Source organism: Cervus canadensis, chromosome 14 (genome assembly GCF_019320065.1).
Source record: "Cervus canadensis isolate Bull #8, Minnesota chromosome 14, ASM1932006v1, whole genome shotgun sequence".
In the NCBI taxonomy this organism is placed as follows: domain Eukaryota; kingdom Metazoa; phylum Chordata; class Mammalia; order Artiodactyla; family Cervidae; genus Cervus; species Cervus canadensis.
Window position 1 is genome coordinate 16,372,659 of NC_057399.1, and position 19,224 is coordinate 16,391,882.

Genomic DNA, 19,224 nt, shown 5'->3' on the forward strand with positions numbered 1-19,224 from the left:
AACTCCCCAGGTTGGTAGGTGCCCAATATGCTACTGCTGATCAGTGGAGATATATCTCCAGAAAGAATGAAGAGATGCAGCCAAAGCAAAAACAACACCCAGTTGTGGATGGGACTGGTGATGAAAGAAAGGTCTGATGCTGTAAGAGCAATATTGTATAGGAACCTGGAATGTTAGGTCCATGAATCAAGGCAAATTGGAAGTGGTCAAACAGGAGATGGCAAGAGTGAACATCAACACTTTAGGAATCAGCGAACTAAGATGGACTGCAATGGGTGAATTTAACTCAGATGACCATTAAATCTACTACTGTGGGCCAGAATCCCTTAGATGAATGATAATCTCTAAGAGCAGAAGCACATGATGTGGTTGTACCATTATTACAGCTTAATGATTGGAAGGACAGCACAGGGATGGAGATCACAAATGGAGCCAGGTAATTAGAGTAAAGGAAGTAGAGATAAAAGCTCTGGAAGGCCGAAGTGGAATGAACAGTGAATGTGGGGCAGAATATGAGAGTGGAGGGGGCGGCATAATGAGAAAGTTTTGGAAAATTGCAGAAGGGTCACCTTGAGTCTTTGGTTAAGTACTGATTTACACAAACATTAGGGGAAACTGTGAAATTAAGAGAAAGAACATGGGAAAGGCCAGGGGTGACAAATTTTTTGAGTTCACATAAGATGGAAGTAATTTCTGTTCTTGAAGTCAAAGTGGAAAGACCTCATGATACATTAGGCCTTAGCAGTGAAAGCAAGTGAAAGTAAGTTAGCCTTAAAATTCTCTGTGTGTGCCCACTTCATCGCTTCAGTCATGTCCAACTATTCGCAACCCTATGGACTGTAGCCTACCAGTCCATGGGATTCTCCAGGCAAGAATACTGGAGTGGGTTGCCATGCCCTCCTCCAGGGGATGATCCTCCCAACCCGGGGATCGATCTTAGGTCTCCCACATTGCAGGCAGTTCTTTACTGTCTGAGCTACCAGGGAAGCCACTTTCCTTTTTAACCTTTTTTAACATGTTTAAAAGTTAAAAAGAAAGTTTTGAAAAATTAATATGACCCACATGTAACCTAACTGTCTGCCTGGTGAAAATACAGTGCTCTTTAAAGGTATTAAAAAAAAAAAAAAAAAAAGCCCTTTACTGTACAATATGAAATACACAGTGTCCAGCACCTAGTCAAAAATTACTAGGCAATCAAAGGAACAGAAAAATACAGATTTTAATCAGGAGAAAAATAATTTGATAGAAATAAATGCAGAAATAGCACATAAAGGAATTAACAAATGAAGAGTTTGAAAAGCTGGGACAACTTCCAGTTTATGGTCTAAAGTATAGAAATCTTAGAAATTTCACTTCATTTTCAGAAAAAGAAAAAGATGAACAAAGTAAAAATCAACAATCATTTTTAGATATATGGTATACATCAGAAAATTGAAGGTCACAGGGCAAACTACTGCCCCAACTGGAGACAGATTCATATACTGCAAGTCAACGCTTTTTCTTCACCAGGGGCAAAAGTCTAAGAGCAGAAGTCTGCTAGAAATACTTAAACAGCAACTGCTGAATTGTTGGAAGTTCTGTTTGGATAAGCTTGAATGTTAGAGACTCCAGGCAGGCCAGTCATACAAGCTTCTCATGCTTATGAGAGTTTTACCCCCAATAGTCCCACTAGCTTTTGAGGATGAACATTAGAGAGAAATGTCCTCATGATTCCCACAGTGTGAGAAGAATGCAGCATTCTGAAATATTCCAAAAGCATCCTATTATCCTTAACAAAGAATGCCCTCTAAAGTTACTATTTTACCAAAATCTGACTTGTATTTTAATAAAGCCTATCTGACTTAGGAGAAGGGAAATATCAAACTCCAGCCCCATTTTACCTTTGATGTGGGGAAAGGGAAACAAGCAACTTCAGAAACACCTCTTCACTTCTGTCTCACCCAAGGTGAGAAAACCAGAAAAATAGCAAATTAAATCCAAAGTAAGAACAAACGAATAATAAAAAATTAGGGTAGAAATCAGTGAAATTTAAAACAGAAAAAATAAAGGCGACAAAACCAAAAGCTAGCTCTTGGAAAATATCAATGAAGTTGATGAACCTCTAGTCAAATTAACTGAGATAAATAGTGACCAGTGGTTGCCAGGGATTAGGGTGCTGGGAGTGAGGGATGAGTAGGTGGCACAAAGGGGATTATTTAGGCCTGGGAAGCTATCTGCAAGTTACACTGTGATGGTGGATACCTGACATTATGCACTTGTCAAAACCCATAGAAATATACACACAAAGAATGAAGGCTACTGTAATCTGTATATGTTAGTTAAAGATAATGTATATGTATAGGCTTATCAATTGTCAAAAATTTGCCACACTACTCTGAGATACTAAACATGGGGAAAACTGTTTAGTTTAGGGGAAATTGAGTATACATTGGAATTTTTGTACTTTCTGCTCACTTTTTTCTATAAACTTAAAGTGACTCTATATAGTGTACTAATTTAAAAGATAGCTGAGATAAACATTAGAACTTCTCTGTAAAGGATATAAAAGAAAACCTGAACATGTTGAGATCTCAGACACAATAATCATAATGAAGTTGTAAACAAAATTCAGATAGATTTTCTAAAGATTAAAAGTACAACATATGGGGAATAAGTGTAAATCTATGGCTGATTCATATCAATGTATGACAAAACCCACTGAAATGTTGTGAAGTGATTGGCCTCCAACTAATAAAAAAATTAAAAAAAAAAAATAAAAGTACAACATACACTTAAAAAAATACACTGAATGTTATTATAAGTATATAAGTCACAGGAAACCTCATTACATTTAAAAGTATACTAATGAAAAGTATGTTAAAAAGTCATAGAAAAAGATGAAAATAAATTTTACTATTAGAGGGACATTATCAAGTATTATAACACATTTGTAACTGGAGTCCTAGAAGAAGAAAAAATAATGAGGCAGGAAAGAAATGTGATGAAATAGTCATTAAAAGTTTATAAATTTGATGACTGACAGACACATGAATTCAATAATTTAAATAATAACAAAAGCACAATAGTGGTAATGAAACCAACACTAAGGTTTATAATAAAATCACTGAAAACCAGAGACACTAAGAAAATCTTAAAAGAAGGTAGAGAAAAAAGACACATGCCAAAGAGAAAAATATACATCAAAATGAAAGCAGACTTCAGAAACTATAAAACCAGAAGACAATGCCATAAAATTTTTAAGATGCTAAACGAAAAATATTTCTTGACTTAGAATTATTGCATGTATCACAATATTTTTCAAACTTACAGGCAAAAATATGTTTCAGACCAAAAAAAAATTGTGAATTTTTTTTTTTATTGAGAATTAAGAAGATTCATACTAAAAGTAATACTTAAGGAACATATTCAAACAGAAGTTAATTGGTACCAAACGTATATTTGAATCTGCAAAAAGAGTGAGAATGCTGGAAATGGTAAATATTTGAATGTTATTCAGTCGCTAAGTTATGTCTAACTCTTTGCAACCCCATGGTCTGCAGCCTGGCAGGCTCCTCTGTCCATGGGGATTCTCCAGGCAAGAATATTGGAGAGGGTTACCACTTCCTTCTCCAGAATATTTAAATAAACATTCAAATATTTAAAGAAGATATGTGTTCTCACTTTAAAAAATTTCTGTAGCAGATCATTTCCTTGTCATTATTAACAAATATACTTGACATTTATTATTAAGAAGTAATAATGCATGGTTTCGTTTATAGAATTGGCAGAAATAACACATATGACAACAATACAACCAAAGAGGAAAAGTGAATATGGAGTTACACTCTTATAAGATTTTTATACTGTATTTGAAGTGATAATAGCATAATCTTAATTTAGACTGTGATTAGTTAAAGATGAATATGGTAAACTCTAGAGCAATTACTAATAAGAAAAAGGAACAGTGTGAGCTAACAGTAAAGATACAATAGAATCATATAATTAATCTCATAACATCATTAATATAAAAATGCAGAAATATTTGATAAGAGAAAGATCAGATGGAACAAATAGAAAATAGCTTTAACTTCAGTCTTATTGATAGCCACACTGAATATATTGTGTCATCCAATACCAAAGTCACATTTAGGTATTAGGGACATATATGTCTAGGCCAAATTGAAATGTGGTATGAGTATAAAACATGCACTGGCTATCAAAGCTTAGTATGAGTCAATCTAATGTAAAATACTCAGTAATATATTTTTACATTGGTTGTTTAAATGAGAGTATTTTTGGATATATTTGGATAAATAAAGCAAAGTATTGAAAGAGTATTTTAACCCTTTTTGGTGTGTCTACTAAATTTTTTTAAAATTACATATATGTGACTAATATTTGTGGCTCACATTTTATTTTCATTGGATAGCACTGGCCCAAATACTCCAATTAAAAGTAAATATTGTCAGATTGGATGAAAACCAAAACCTATATATATATGTTGTCTACAGGAAACCCACTTTAAGTATTAAAATATAAATGTTAAAGAATGGAAAAAGTTATAATATGAAAACACCGCTTAGATGAAAGCTGGAGTGCTCATATTATATCAAACCAAGTTGACCTCAGAACAAGGAAAAATGCCAGGACCAAGAGAGACGTTATATATTAATAAAGAGGCCAATTTATCAAGAAGCTATAATAATTCTAAATTCAGTAAGAGAAGTTTGAAATATGTGAGTAAAAAATAACAGCAGACTGACATCTTAAGAAACGCTAAATCAAGCTAAAATAATTCATTCAGGCTGAAGAAATGATACCAAATTCAAATTGGATCCTCAGAAAGAAATGGGTAAAAATAAGAGTAAATGGAAAACAGTATTTCTCTTCATATACTTTTACAGTAAAAAATGGAGTTCATTGAATTTATAATCTGTGTAGGCTCATTCATATATGTAGTTGTACTGTGTCTACAATTTACATGAAGTGGTACAACTTTAACTCTATGTTGGTTAGGAAAAAACTAAATATGTGCACTGTAATCCATCAAGTTAAGAAAAAAAGAAAGGGAAAAAACTGTAGTTATTAAGATAGTAGGTAAAATAAAATTTTTTACGTATTCAAAAATCAAAAACAAATGAGAAAAGGGGGAATAGAGTAACAAAAAAAGGGGGATAAATGAAAAAACTGCATGGCAGATCTAAATTGAATCATATCAATAATTATATTAAACACTAAGAAACTAAACACCCAAATTAAAAACTGTCCAAATGGATAAAAGACCCAACAATAAGTCATCTAACAGATACAGTTTAAGTAATAATACATAGAAAAGTGCTGCAATTCTAAGATAAGCACAGCCCTGTTAATAAGAGATTTACTTAGTCAATGGCTAACGAGGAGAAATAGATTTAGCATGCCAAGAGTAGGAAAAGAAGGCTGTAGTGGCAGTGTTAATAATAGACAAAACTGACCTTAACACAAAGTGTATTCCTAAAAATAGAGATTTCATAATGATAACTCATTTCATTAGGAAGACAAAATTATCATAACTATGTGCTTAAGAATAAAGTTTAAAAATATGAAGCAAAAATGAACAGGATTAAAGAAACAGATAATTGGAAAAATAAAGATTTTGATAGAGACTTTCTCCTCTTTAAGAAATTGATAGAGAAACTAGACTTTAAGCAGTCAAAATAAATTCACCTTCAAAGAAAAGTATCAAATAATTCAATATATACACATGGAGATATGTATATAAAAGTGAAAATAAAAATTTAATCCTTAAAAAGTTTTGGCTCTCTACATTTTATGTTTCATATCAGAAGATAAAACAATGTCTTTTATATAAAACAACGAGAACTAGATTTACTTTCTTTTATTCTGATGTCTTTGTAAAAAGTTACTTTCTATTTTGATTAACCTTGAAAACAAACATTCAGCTATCAGGGCAAACAATAGCAAATATATGACATTTTTTTAAGCCCTGTTCTAAACTAAGTCAACACCACCTTTGCTTCACCTTCTTACTTAGAAGTTAATGGCAAAAAAGTCAATGGCTAAAACTGACAGTAGTTTTTGAAAATGAAAATGATCAGAAAGCATCTCAAATTCAAAATCTTTCAGGCATGGGAAATATAATTTTGCTTTATGTCTCATAGTCTATGAGAATGTTTGCTTTTTACTGTTAAGTCTAGGATGTATCTAGTGGTTGCAATGCACCATAACCTTTTTATATGGAAAACATGCTTCTTATACAGTGGTCAGAATGGTATGACATTTGAGTAGGCACAAAGTGAAAAAAATTTTTTTCTTAAAAACATCATCAACCCCTCACAAGACCAAAGACTGGCATAGTGGTGGAAGCAATCTGTGTTGTTAGTTAGGTCTGACACCAATTTTGTATTAATTTGATTTCTTTTTCTCGTAGCCATGTAAGTGATATGCATGTGCCCCCTCCCTTACCTGATAGCTCAGTTGGTAAAGAATCTGCCTGCAATGCAGGAGACCTGGGTTCAGTCCCTGGGTTGGGAAGATAAGATCCCCTGGGGAAGGGAAAGGCTACCCACTCCAGCAGTCCATGGGGGTCACAAAGTGTCAAACAGGGCCGAGCGACTTTCACTTTCTCCCTTACAACCATTTCCCCCACCTTTTACAACTGGCACTTTTGGTTGGTGGTATGTGTAGAGTTTTCCTGTTGCTGGTCCCAAATCTGGCATTATTTCTGACAGTCATTTTATTTGGAGTAAATCCAAATATTTTAGAAGACTGAAGTAAATTAATTGTGTTATCTATTTCAATAAAAGAGCCACCACAGCCAGGCCAACATAAACAGGCTATAACAGTAATGGCCAATTTAAAGGTTCATTAACAAATACCAGTAGTAGCACTATAATTTCCAACCTTTTATCACTCAAATATGAAACTACAGGCATTGAAGACACCAGAGAAGAGACTATGTCATACCGCAGACTGTTGATCAGTTTTTTACTTATCATTATAAACTTCCAAAATGTAAGTTAAGTTCTAGCTGTCTTGCTAATTTTCAGATTTAATTGTGCCCCCAAAATGATGACAGTGTTTTAGTTGTTCTTTTTTGTGCTTCCTTTCCCATTTGTCTCCTCTGGCAAACACTTACTTTCTGATCATTTACCCTCCTTAACGAATCTCCTGGTTTAATTGTTTAAAATGCTCTCTATAGTTTTAAGTGAGTTTGGAGCCTCAATGTTTACTTCACTTGTTCACAGCGTGATGGCAGAAAGATGTAGAAGAAACAAAAATGACAGTGGTACCCTAGATTTGAGGTATTGTTTCTGCTCTCTCTTCTGGGCAGAAAAGAAGTCATAGTCACAGGTAAGTTGAACTCCACCTTACAAAATCACCTGGTTGTAACCTGTGTACAAGAGAAAGCTAAAAGTTACAGTGACAAATTGGGAAAAGCTATTCACAAAACCCTGTAGATTAATAATTTTATTATTCATCTGCTATAAATTTGTGAATGTTTTCCTAGTTTTACTAATAACATTAATCATTTCTCTGCCAAATACTTTTAACCTTTCAAGTGGCAATTTAAAAAATCTTAAGAAGTGAAAATTGATTAAAATTTATAAAAAAGTATAGAGGAAGAAATCTAAACATAAACATAGGAATGACTTTTCACTTTTATCTGCGCCTTCATTTATAATAATAGTACAAAAAAAGAGCACACAGTTTTCACTCATCCTGTTAGTAATGAAAATTGAGTAATAGTATTTGGTACTGTTGAGGGTGGAATGAGACAGGAAAAGTAAGTGTGGATGGTGCTCAGGGCCAATGGGATATTTATGCACTCTCTCTTTTGACATTCAGCTGCAAGGAACTAGACATTGTAAAATTCAGTGAGATAGTCATGTTTATTAAATAATCGTTTGAAGTACAAATAAGTATAATATTTTTGATATGTATTTGGTATGTGCTGTGATAATTTTAAAAGTAAATCAACTCTTACATTCTAGTGTGAGGAAACAATCACATGTTTAGACAGAAACTTAACTACTAAGTTGATTCATAACATAATACCATATAGTAATGGAAAGTCAGATATAATCTAGATAGCCAGAAGCATGGCTTAAAAGAACCTGACAGTCTTTATGATGGCATGTCATGCAAACAGTGAAAGAGAATATCAGGGAATATTTATTAACACGAGAAAACATCTATATTGTGTTGGTTGTTAAAATCAGAGGCAAAATTGTCTATAATAAAAGCATGATTTTGTCAAAAGATATGTATAATGTAATTATATACATATTCATGTAATTATATAAAAATTATATAAAAATTTATTTTTATATATTCACATTTAAGGCCAAAAGGAAATGATGGTCTCTATCACTGCTTATATTCGTCCACTCAAACTGTTAAAACACCATAGACTGGGTGGATTAAACAACAGAAATATATTTCTCACAGTTCTGGAGGCTGGAAGTCTGAGCTGAGGGTACTGGTAGGGTAGGTGTCTGGTGAGAAGTCTCTCTGGATTGCAGATGGCTACTTTCTCACTGTGTCTTCACATGGAGGAAAGAGAGAGCTCTTCTTATAAGAACACTAATTCCATCATGAAGAGTCTTACCCCATCCCCCATGATCTCATCCTAACCTAATTCCCTGCCTAGGTCCATACGTTCAGATATCACCATGGGATTCAGGGCTTTAATGTATACATTTAGGGGATACACATACAGTGTAACTGAACACTTCACACATAACTGATAATTTCTTCTTAAACAAAGTAATTAACCATATTCCATAGATTCTAAATAGGTTAATTTTTATATTAAACAGTATTAAAAACAGTTGAAACATTAAGATGCTAAATGGCAGGATGATGAACCTGGTTTCATTGTACACTTTTGAGCATTTCACAAAGCTTCCCTTGATCACTTCTCTCATATTCAGTAACTCTTTGAGATCAAAATGACAATCACTAGGAATCCTATTTCTTAGCTATGCACATTAATACTTCAAATAAGAGTCATAATTTAATCAGGGTGCATAGTTGCTACTAGGGCAAAATTGGGAAAGGAATAGTTTTAGATTCTTAATGTTATATACACTATAGCAGTCCAGCTATGTTTCCAGTAAAATACCTTGGAACATAGTCCCTGACAAAAACAGATCAGGCTTTTCTTTCAAACATTAATTACTCAAGTACGAAAGTCCCAGTGAGAAAATAGTGCCAACTACAGGGATCACATGGGGACAAGAATGAGCCTGCCAGGAACCCCTTCTTAAAACTTTACAGCCCAGTTGTATTTTTTCTAATGTATGGGAAACAAAACTATGAAGAAAAAGAATAAGGAAGAAAGAGAAGGAGAGAAAGGAAGGAAAGAAGGAAGAAAATGAGAAAGGAAGAAAGGGAAGGAAAGAAGGAAAGACAGGAGGAAGGAGAGAAAAGAGAAAACAAGTGATATGAGGTTTAGTCCACAATTCAAAAGTTAATCCTATTAGGGGAAGAACTATATAAGCCAAATTTCACTGGTTGAAATTTTCACTTAATTAGTTACAAAATTGTATGAGAAGATGCTCTGGACTCACTTAGCTTTCTGGTTTGTTTTTGTTGGCTTAATAAACATACTTTGGAAAGAGAGTGTACATTTGAAGCCCTAATATACCTCTACCCTCTCCAGTATACTATACCCACTCCTGCCTCTAAGGAGGCAGAGCCACTAGGGCTGGCAGCACACTCGGGGCAGACAGTATCCTTAAAGACCACAGCCTGCTGGAAAGCAGAGTTGCTGGAAAAAGCAAGCTCCTAGTAGCTATCTCAAAACACTTTTTTTCTTTTTCTCCCTATTTTGGTCACCCTGGGAAACACTTAAAAAAAAAAAATCCAACTCTATTGAAATGTAATTTACATAAAAATAAATACTACTGTTTTAAGTGTATAGCTTGGTGAATTTTGACAGATGTAATTATCCAGGTAGCTACTGGCACAAACAAGATATTATTTCCTTCACTCCAAAACTTTCCCTTATACCCCTTCCCAGTTATCCTTCCTATCTCCAATACCATTCTGTTACTCTGAATTAGATTTGTCTCTTAGGAACTTTCATATAAATAGACTGGACTGTTTTGTGCTTAGCTTTTTGTAAATAGAATGTTTTTGAGATTCATTCATGCTATTGGGTATATCACTAGTTTATTCCTTTATATTGTAGTAGATATAGTTTTACCGCTCTTTCCTGTATAGTCAATACATTTTCTATTTTTTTCTCTAGTCTTACTGCTCAAAGCCTTTAGTCAAAAAGGTGATAAGAACATCCTTGCCTTACCTCCAATTTCAGGGGGAAATCATTAATACTTTCAGCACTAAATGCTTGGCATAGGGTTTTTATACATGCTCTTTACTAGGCTGAGGAACTTACTTTCTATTTTTAGTTAGATAATTTTAACATATTGAGTGTTTAAATGTTTTAATTTTTTCTTACATTTGTTGAACTGATCATATAATTTTTCTGTTCAAATAATGAATAAGGTGAACAAAATTGATTTTTATGAGTTATTATTCAACCTTGCAATTCTATTAGAAACTCCAGTTGCTCATTTTACATATTCTCAAGTTCAATTTGTTATTATGTTTTAAGGGAGTTTTGATCTATGTTTATAAAGGATATTAGTCTGCAGTTTGATTGCTTATAAATGTCTTTGTCTTGGTTTAACAGAGTAATACTGGCCCTGTAACATCAGTTAGGAAGTGTTTCTTTCACTTCTATTTTCCAAAACATTTTGTTTGGGATTATTGCTCTTCTTCCTTAAAGTTGAGCAGAATTCATCAGAGAAATTATGTAGTCTAGAATTTTATTTGTAGGGAATTTTAAAGTAAAATTCAAATATTCTTAGTAGTTAAAAACTAGGGTTTTACAAAGAATTTGGCATATCATCTAGTTTGCCAAATGTACTTGCCTAAAGATTTCATAACATCCCTCATTATCAGATTAATGTCTGTAGGTTCTGTAGTTATATTCTTTCTGTTTCATTCCTGATAGCTAAAATCTGTGACTTTTCCATATTCTTCTTGATAAATTGCTAGATTTATTTTTCAGACATTTTTCAGATTCATTTTTTTTCTTCAAATTACCAATTTATGGTTCTGTTAATCTTCTCTATGATCTGAGCCACCAGGGATGCTCTTATCTTTTAAAATGTTCTTCCTTATACTTAGTTTGGGTTTACTTTATGCTTCATTTTTTAGCTTCTTAAGGTAGAACCTTAAGATAATAGATGCTATATTTTCAATATAAGAATATTAAATCTATACATTTTCCCATAAGAAATAGTTTAGCTGCACCCCACAATTTTTATTATGTTTTCATTTTCTAAAACTATTTTCCAATCTCCCTTGTGCTTTTCTTTTTCCTTTGACTCACTCATGCAACATTTTGCATCCTGCCAAATGATGGAGACAGTAGGATAGATATACCCTACTAGTGTCCTTTTCCTGGTCCATAATATAAACCAGGCTCTCTCATTTCGTTTAGTTGTCATGTCACCATGTCTTCCGACAGTTCCTTAGTCTCATTCAGACATTTGAAAAATTAAAAAAAAAAAAAAACAAAAAACCAAAATTGGGCAGGTCATTTATTTTTGTAGAATATCTCTCAACTTTAATTCTCCTGGTGTGTTCTCATAATTATATTAGAATTAAATATTTTTTGGTAAAAAAAACCCCACAGAATGGATGTTATGTCCTGCTCAGTGCATCATATAAGAAATGACATGTTTTTGATGTATTTTGTGACGAGTAACATTCAATTTAATCACTTGGCTAAGGTGGCATCTCCACTATAACTTTACCATTTTATAATGACGTATATTGTGGGGAGATACTTCAACACTATGCAAATAGTTTCTCAATATACCTACGTCACTAATTTTAACATTTCTCAAAGGTTCTGCCTTGTAATGATTATTACTGAAAAGTGATGATTTTCTATCTTCTTTACTCCTTCTATATTCAGTGATTAAAGTTTTACTATAAGAAAGAGTTGGCCCTTGTGATTTTTCCCCTTTTTTGTTGACGTATTCAATTATTTATACTAGTATGGACTCGTGGATATCTTATCTTCTTCTCTAGGTTATAAATCTAACTATCTTTATTATTTTACAGCTCAAAATTTGCCAGATTTGACTATGAGAGCTCCTTCGTGTTGGGTTCTGTGTCTTCTTCAAATATCTCCATCATCGTTCTGGGAGCACTTTCTTACTTTCTGGCATCAAAATATCCCCAACTCATCTTACATTTTCCTTGCCCGATCCTGATGCCGAATGTTTCTCCAAGGAGCTTGATTCCTTTAACTAGGAACGATATTCTCATTGTTACTTCAGTGGTATTGCTTCTAGGTCCTTTTGCTGGAGGAGGTAGGAAATATATATGTATATCAACTCATACATTCATATACATCTATGTTTCTACATTTATCTACTCGTCTGAGTATTAAAAACATACCATATGCTTTTCCCCCTAGTCTAACACTACAGCATTCATTTTAGCCTTCCCCTTTCCCTCATTTGTATCAGTAACTATTTTCTGACAGTAGACACCCAGGCTTTCATTATCCACCATATGTTTACTTTTTGCTCAATCCTAGCACACACACAAAGTAATTTCGTATCTAAAAACTCATAACCTTGTGAAAAGCACACTTACAAACTGGAGTCTAATATTGTTCACACAGTTCTTCTTTGTCTTTAGCCTTACAGATACAGTCGATTTGTGTGTGTGTTTGTGTGTTTAAGACTTCTTTGGTTGGTTATTTTCTGCCTCAGTCTAATCAATGTGATTATATTTATCATTTTGTAATAGAGTTAAGTTTGTTACCTTTTGAATTTTATTTTGTATGTACCATATTCTGACAGGTTATAATCACTTATTTTGAGAATACGGGAAACATTTTCACCATTCTAAGAGTCATAGCTCAAAATATACTCAACAAAGTGTCACTTCTTCCTCTTCTGTCATGTTTCATTTCCAGCTGGGCTCTGAGGGTGAACTGTCTCAAAGGTTTCAAAATTATTTTTCCTGTATATTAATATCTTTTGCACAGAAAATCATGCATACATATTTCTTAAATCCTATTTTTTCTTAGTGTATACTAAGGAGAGTCTTTTGCACTTTGCTTTTTATCACTTGCTAGTTTATTATGTTCAATATCAAAAGAGTTAAATATTGGTACAAGAGCTCCAATAACATCCTTTTTTCTGAGTTCCCAGAGAAAATCCTTCTCATTTCTGAATTTGTTTCAGTTGTCTGATTTACTCCTGATTGTGGCTCATGTTGTCTTGCTTCTTGGCATGCTTAGTACTTTTATGTTGGAGTTATGTCTGCACTGTTGTTTTCCTTGAAAGAGTCTGTCCTTTCATCTGGCAGGCAGTTTAAGCTACTAGCGGATCTGCTTGATCTCTTTAAGGCCTCTTGTTAAGCTTTGTTATGGTTGGCCTAGAGTAGGCTTCACTCCAGATAGAGTTTAGCTCTAGTACTAATGCATGACCCCGTGGGCTATCACCAGGGACCCTCAGTGGCCTGATCAAATGTCTTTCTACTTTCTCTGATCTCTGGGATTGTTCAGCTTACGAGTTACTGGCTATCCTTTGTTTAGCCTCATGAACTTGAACTCTATACATAGACTGATTAGTTCTCAGCAAAAATGCAAGAGTACCCCGAGCATGTTTCTGAAGCTTTCTCCCTTTGTACTTCTTTGTCTGGAACTTTGCTGTGCAATCTCAGCATGCTCCTCCATGGTTTCTGTATCCTCAACTCAGCAAGACCTTGAGGATTTGCTTGGACTCCCTCTTCCGGTGCCCATGATTCAAAAAACGCAACCAAGCAGAAAATGGGTCCTCACGTGCTAATCTTGTTTCCTTTCTCTCAAGGTTCCCTATTTCTTCTGTCCATTGTACAATGACTGAAAACAATCGATGCCTATATCTTGTTCAGCTAAGTTTTTACCTCACTAAAGCAACTTTGGTTTCTGTTTTTACATCAGGCCTGAAGGCTGAAGTTTGCCCTTTCTGAGTCAGTGATAATCAGATTATAAGCAGCACCCACTAGCCAGTATGCCACCTTTGTGCATCATGGGATCAGTTGTCCATTCTTTAAGATGCTTAGTCACCATTCACCAATTGTGGCAATAAATAGTATGCCAATCTCTGAGGACTGTGATATGAACAGTGCTTCTGTGGCTCTGAGATGTATAACCTAAACCTACACAAGTAATGAATTTTGACTCTGAAAGGATTCTAGAAAGAGAGAAGAATTACTGATGCCACATCCTGAGAATGTATTATGGAATTCTACTTGCAGAATAAAATGGGCACTGTGATCTTACATTTTTGCTAGAGGCTATGATGACTTGAAAGAATTCTTAAAACAGATTAGAAACATCTTGACTACTAAAAGAAATAGGTATATAGGTCAAGAAGTATGAGAAGCTAATAAATATAAACTTTGAGAGGAACGTTGTGAAAAACCAGTCAAATGGTTGGATGCTGGAAACTAAACTACAGGGTGTGAGGCAATGAAGACATTAGGGATTCCCAGGATGTATATAATTATACACACACACACAAACATACATACACAAACACACACACACACATATATATACCTGTATACACACAAAGATTATGTATATTATGTATGTGCCTACAGAATCACACATAATAGTTACTCCTTGAGTCATTTTTATTTAGGAGAAATCAGTCTAAATAAGCGACAGAAAGACTGCCTTAACTGGGAACAGAAGCCAAAAATTAGATCTGAAACTATGGAGAACCTGTCTCTCTTGATGCTCACTTGTTGACAAGTGAGCTATGGGATTGAGACCTTTTTTAAACCCACTAGCAGACTAAATAATTCTCTGTCCTTAGCATCTTCTTGATTTACTACCTAGGCATTTATATTATAGAAGTTCTCTAACTTCATCCAATAGTTTATTGACCATCTAATAGCCATTATGATATATAGTGCCATGACAAATAAGACAAATAAAATTTGATCTTTGTCTTTGAGCATTTTATAGTATTGCAGGAGGGATAGACAAAAGAAAAGTAATTTCAATGGAAGTGATAGCTCTCCAAAATGAACCGCATATGGAAGACGAAATTTTAAGGGGTATTAGTTGTGTAGAAGCATCCTCCCAAATCATTATAATCTACAGACCTCTCTCAGTGCATATATGTCTCCATGCAACTACATGTATATATTTATATGCTCATTTAGAGCACAGTGTTTGTGAATCCTTGTAAATAATTAACATAAGGTGCATTAAAGTTTTTGCTTCAAATCATATATTCTCTATCATCAAAGGTAGATATTTATTGCTCTGACAAGTATAATTTCAGTAATTACTGTGTTTCATGTAACACTATCATATCCATCAGGCTCTATCTGGTGAGAATAATGCAGTTGCAATTGCGTGAGAGCTTATATCATCTACTGCTATCTTTTGGGCTTCCCTGGTGGTTCAGAAAGTAAAGAATCTACCTGCAGTGTGGGAGATCCAAATTGGATCTCTGGGTCAGAAAGATCCCAAAGAAAGGAATGGCTACCCACTTGCTAGTGGTAAAGAAACTGCCTGCCAATGCAGATGTTTAAGAGACATGGGTTTGATCCGTGGGTCAGGTAGATCCCCTGAAGAAGGGAATGGCAACCCACTCCAGTATTCTTGCCTAGAGAATCCCATGGACTACAGTACGTGTACTGTATGTAGCGGGCTACAGTATGTGGGGTCACAAAGAGTCAGACATGACTGAAGCGGCTTACCATGCATGCATACTGCTGGTTTTTGCAATGGAACTCAGTGAGCTTGCTACATTTCCAGTGAAATTTAGCAGACAGGTTGCTAAGCTGAATGAGGAGCATTAAGATCCAGTGCAATACCTGATCCTAAGGATTTCCAAATGGATCACACCCATGGTTCCAGTGAGCAGCCAAACTGATGTCCTAGTAGAAAAGATGAGGCAGTACTTAACACTGAGAAATAAAAAGACAGACCTTGTGGCATATAATCAGTGGGGAAATCTTACAGCTGTGTTAAAATATAATTTACTAAAAGGATAGTTTGCCCATTGTATTAGCTCTATTGTTTCTGGAACAAATTACTACAATCTTAGTGTCTTAAAACAACCACTGTATTATCTTACAGTTCTAAAGTTCATACATCTGAAATAGTCTTGTGTGGTTAAAACCAAAGACTCTACAGGGCTTTCTGAGACTCTAGGGAAGTGTTTAGTTCCTTGCCTTTTCCATTTTTCAGAGGCTTCCTTGGCTCAAGGTCTCTTTCTAATTTCAAAGTCAGCAATCTCATCATTCTGACCTTGGCTTTGGTTGTCATATTTTCTTCTCCTCCTGTTCTCTTCCCCTTATGCCTATTTCACTTATAAGGATCTTTAGAATTACACCAGAGGCCACCTGGATAATCTTCCCATCTCAGTGACATCTGCAAAGTTTCTCCTATCATGAAAGTGTCATAGTCTCAGGGCCAGGACTTAGTCCGTATACTTCTTTAGGGGGCCATGATTATGCCTACCACACTCAGGCTGTCATTTTTTTTTAAATTTCACCATGTTATTAATTTTGATAGATTATATTAGTTAGCTGATAATATTAAAAAAATAATTCTGAGTTGCTGATTTAAATTAGGCATAGGAAACAATTTGATATTCAAGGTAAATTTAACTAATTATAGAAAATCTCTTTGAGATGATACAATAACTTTTCGTGTTGAATCTGTTACTAGAAATGCTTGGAAGCAAGGAGGCCTTGCATATTTAAAATATTTGATTTATATTTCTGTAAAAGAAGATGTCCAGTGTCTGCAAACCAGCTTGCTCTCTCTGTACTCCTGGTGCATATCTATCCATTGGTTATTGCTGAGCATGGATACCATAGAGTACTTGGTCAAAACCTCCTTGTTGCTCTATTAGAGAACTTAATTGATTCTGGGTTATACTGGTGGCTAAGTGGAGAATCAAGTTTTCTGAGGACACATATTTGGCTCTGAGAGTAGACTTTGAAAACAAACAAACAAAAAAAAGCCTAAGCTACATCCTATCTACTAAATATCTCCCAGGCATCAGAAAATGTACTTGTCAGTAGCCATTTTACCTAACTGCAAGGGGGAATATTTAAGGCAAATAGTCTAGGGACCTGGTTTTTGTTGCAACTTTTTTTTGCAAAATTCCTATTTACCCTGGATCCTCCCTTACCTCTTACAAGCAGTCCCTCAGAGCTGAGAGGCTGTCTTCTGGGTTTACGTCCTCAGAAATTCCTTCAAGTAAAACATAATTCTAAAAAAAAAAAAAAAAACCAGTCTGTGTGTTTTTCCTTTGCTGAAGCAATCCTGCCAGGGCAGTGTCCTCTTCTGACTTTGAACAGAAACCGAGTCCCTTGAATCACTGTTAACAGGGGTCTTACTTCTCTTCCTTTGCTTCCCTCAGCACTGACTTGGACGTTAGAGAAGGAAATGTGTGTTGTGTACTGTGCTGAGATCCTCACATCATTGGGTGGGATGAGACTTAGTGGTAGTGGGTGTTAGCTATATTGAGCACATGTTCTTGATGACTGACTCATATTTCCTGTTAATTATTATCTTATGGTGTCATCTCATTAAGTAGCAGGATGATGGGACTCTTTTTTTCCTGGTCTTTTCTTCTTTTTTTTTTTTCATTTATTTTTATTAGTTGGAGGCTAATTACTTTATAATATTGTAGTGGTTTTTGTCATACATTGACATGAATCAGCCATGGGTTTACATGTGTTCCCCATCCCGATCCCCCCTCCCACCTCCCTCTCTACCTGATCCCTCTGGGTCTTCCCAGTGCACCAGGCCGGAGCACTTGTCTCATGCATCCAACCTGGGCTGGTGATCTGTTTCCAGGATGATGGGATTTTGAATAAAGGAGATAACCATGCTTTAATTTTTGTTTTCTGGGAGGATTCCTAAAATTTGATTATATTATTATAAAATTTTATTATATTAAATAATTTATACAGATACATTTATTTTAAATCTTCACAAGTTATTGAAAATCTGCTTATTCCAGGAGTCTCTGTGCTTATTAATATGTGATTAATGTATGATTCAACAATTTAATAAATATTGCTTATTTATATTTTTATAGGGTCCAGAAGAGGCATCTTGTGAATGAAGAGAATAAAAATACAGTTTGAAAATGATAAATACCCTAGATAATTTTTAAATTTTGTCTTCTGCTTCATATCAGCAGAAATAATAAAGTAGTTTGGTAGCAGTGAGTTAAGTGGTTATATACTTACTCCTTGGAAGGAAAGCTATAACCAACCTAGACAGCATATTAAAAAAGCAGAGACATTACTTTGTCAACAAAGGTCCGTCTAGTCAAGGCTATGGTTTTTCCAGTAGTCATATATGGATGTGAGAGTTAGACTATAAAGAAAGCTGAGCACAGAAGAATTGATGTTTTTGAACTGTGGTGTTGGAGAAGACTCTTGAGAGTCCCTTGGACTGCAAGGGGATCCAACCAGTCCATCCTAAAGGAGATCAGTCCTGGGTGTTCATTGGAAGGACTGATGTTGAAGCTGAAACTCCAATAATTTGACCACCTGATGTGAAGAACTGACTCATTTTAAAAGGTCCTGATGCTGGGAAAGATTGAGGGCAGGAGGAGAAGGGGACAACAGAGGATGAGATGGTTGGATGGCATCACTGACCCAATGGACATGAGTTTTGGTAAACTCCGGGAGTTGGTGATGGACAGGGAGGCCTGGTGTGCTGTGGTTCATGGGGTCGCACAGAGTCAGACACAACTGAGCGGCTGAAATGAAAGACTACATCATGTAAAAAATTGGAAATTTCTGAAACTTAATTATCTTGTTAACTTTATTGTTGGTTTTAAAGGTAGCTTTAAAGATGTTAAGAATATAATGAAATGTTCAAGTGTCCTGTCTATATGATGTGCACCCATCAGAGGTTGAATTTGATGTCTCCCAAGAATGTCTCCAATGAGTGGAGCCTGGATTATAATCCCTGGAACCTCAGATTATGTTTATATGCATGGAAAAGGGATTTTGCAGATTCAGTTAGGTTAAGGACATTTAGATGAGGAGATTATCATAGATTATCCAGGCAGAGTCAGAGGGAAGGATGACTATGGAGGAAAGCTTGAATTGATGTGGTGTAGTCAGTCAGTCAGTTCAGTCGCTCAGTCATGTGCGACCGCAAGAATC

General features: G+C 34.9%; 1 long non-coding RNA gene across 1 annotated transcript in view; it reads right to left on the bottom strand.

Annotated features, from left to right (window-relative positions):
• Positions 1–15,733: 15,733 nt before the first annotated feature.
• Positions 15,734–19,224, bottom strand: part of LOC122453152 — a 133,679-nt gene continuing 130,188 nt past the window's right edge. The window contains exon 3 of the long non-coding RNA XR_006272959.1: positions 15,734–15,960. This is a non-coding gene — a long non-coding RNA (uncharacterized LOC122453152). The remainder of the gene's footprint in view (positions 15,961–19,224) is intronic.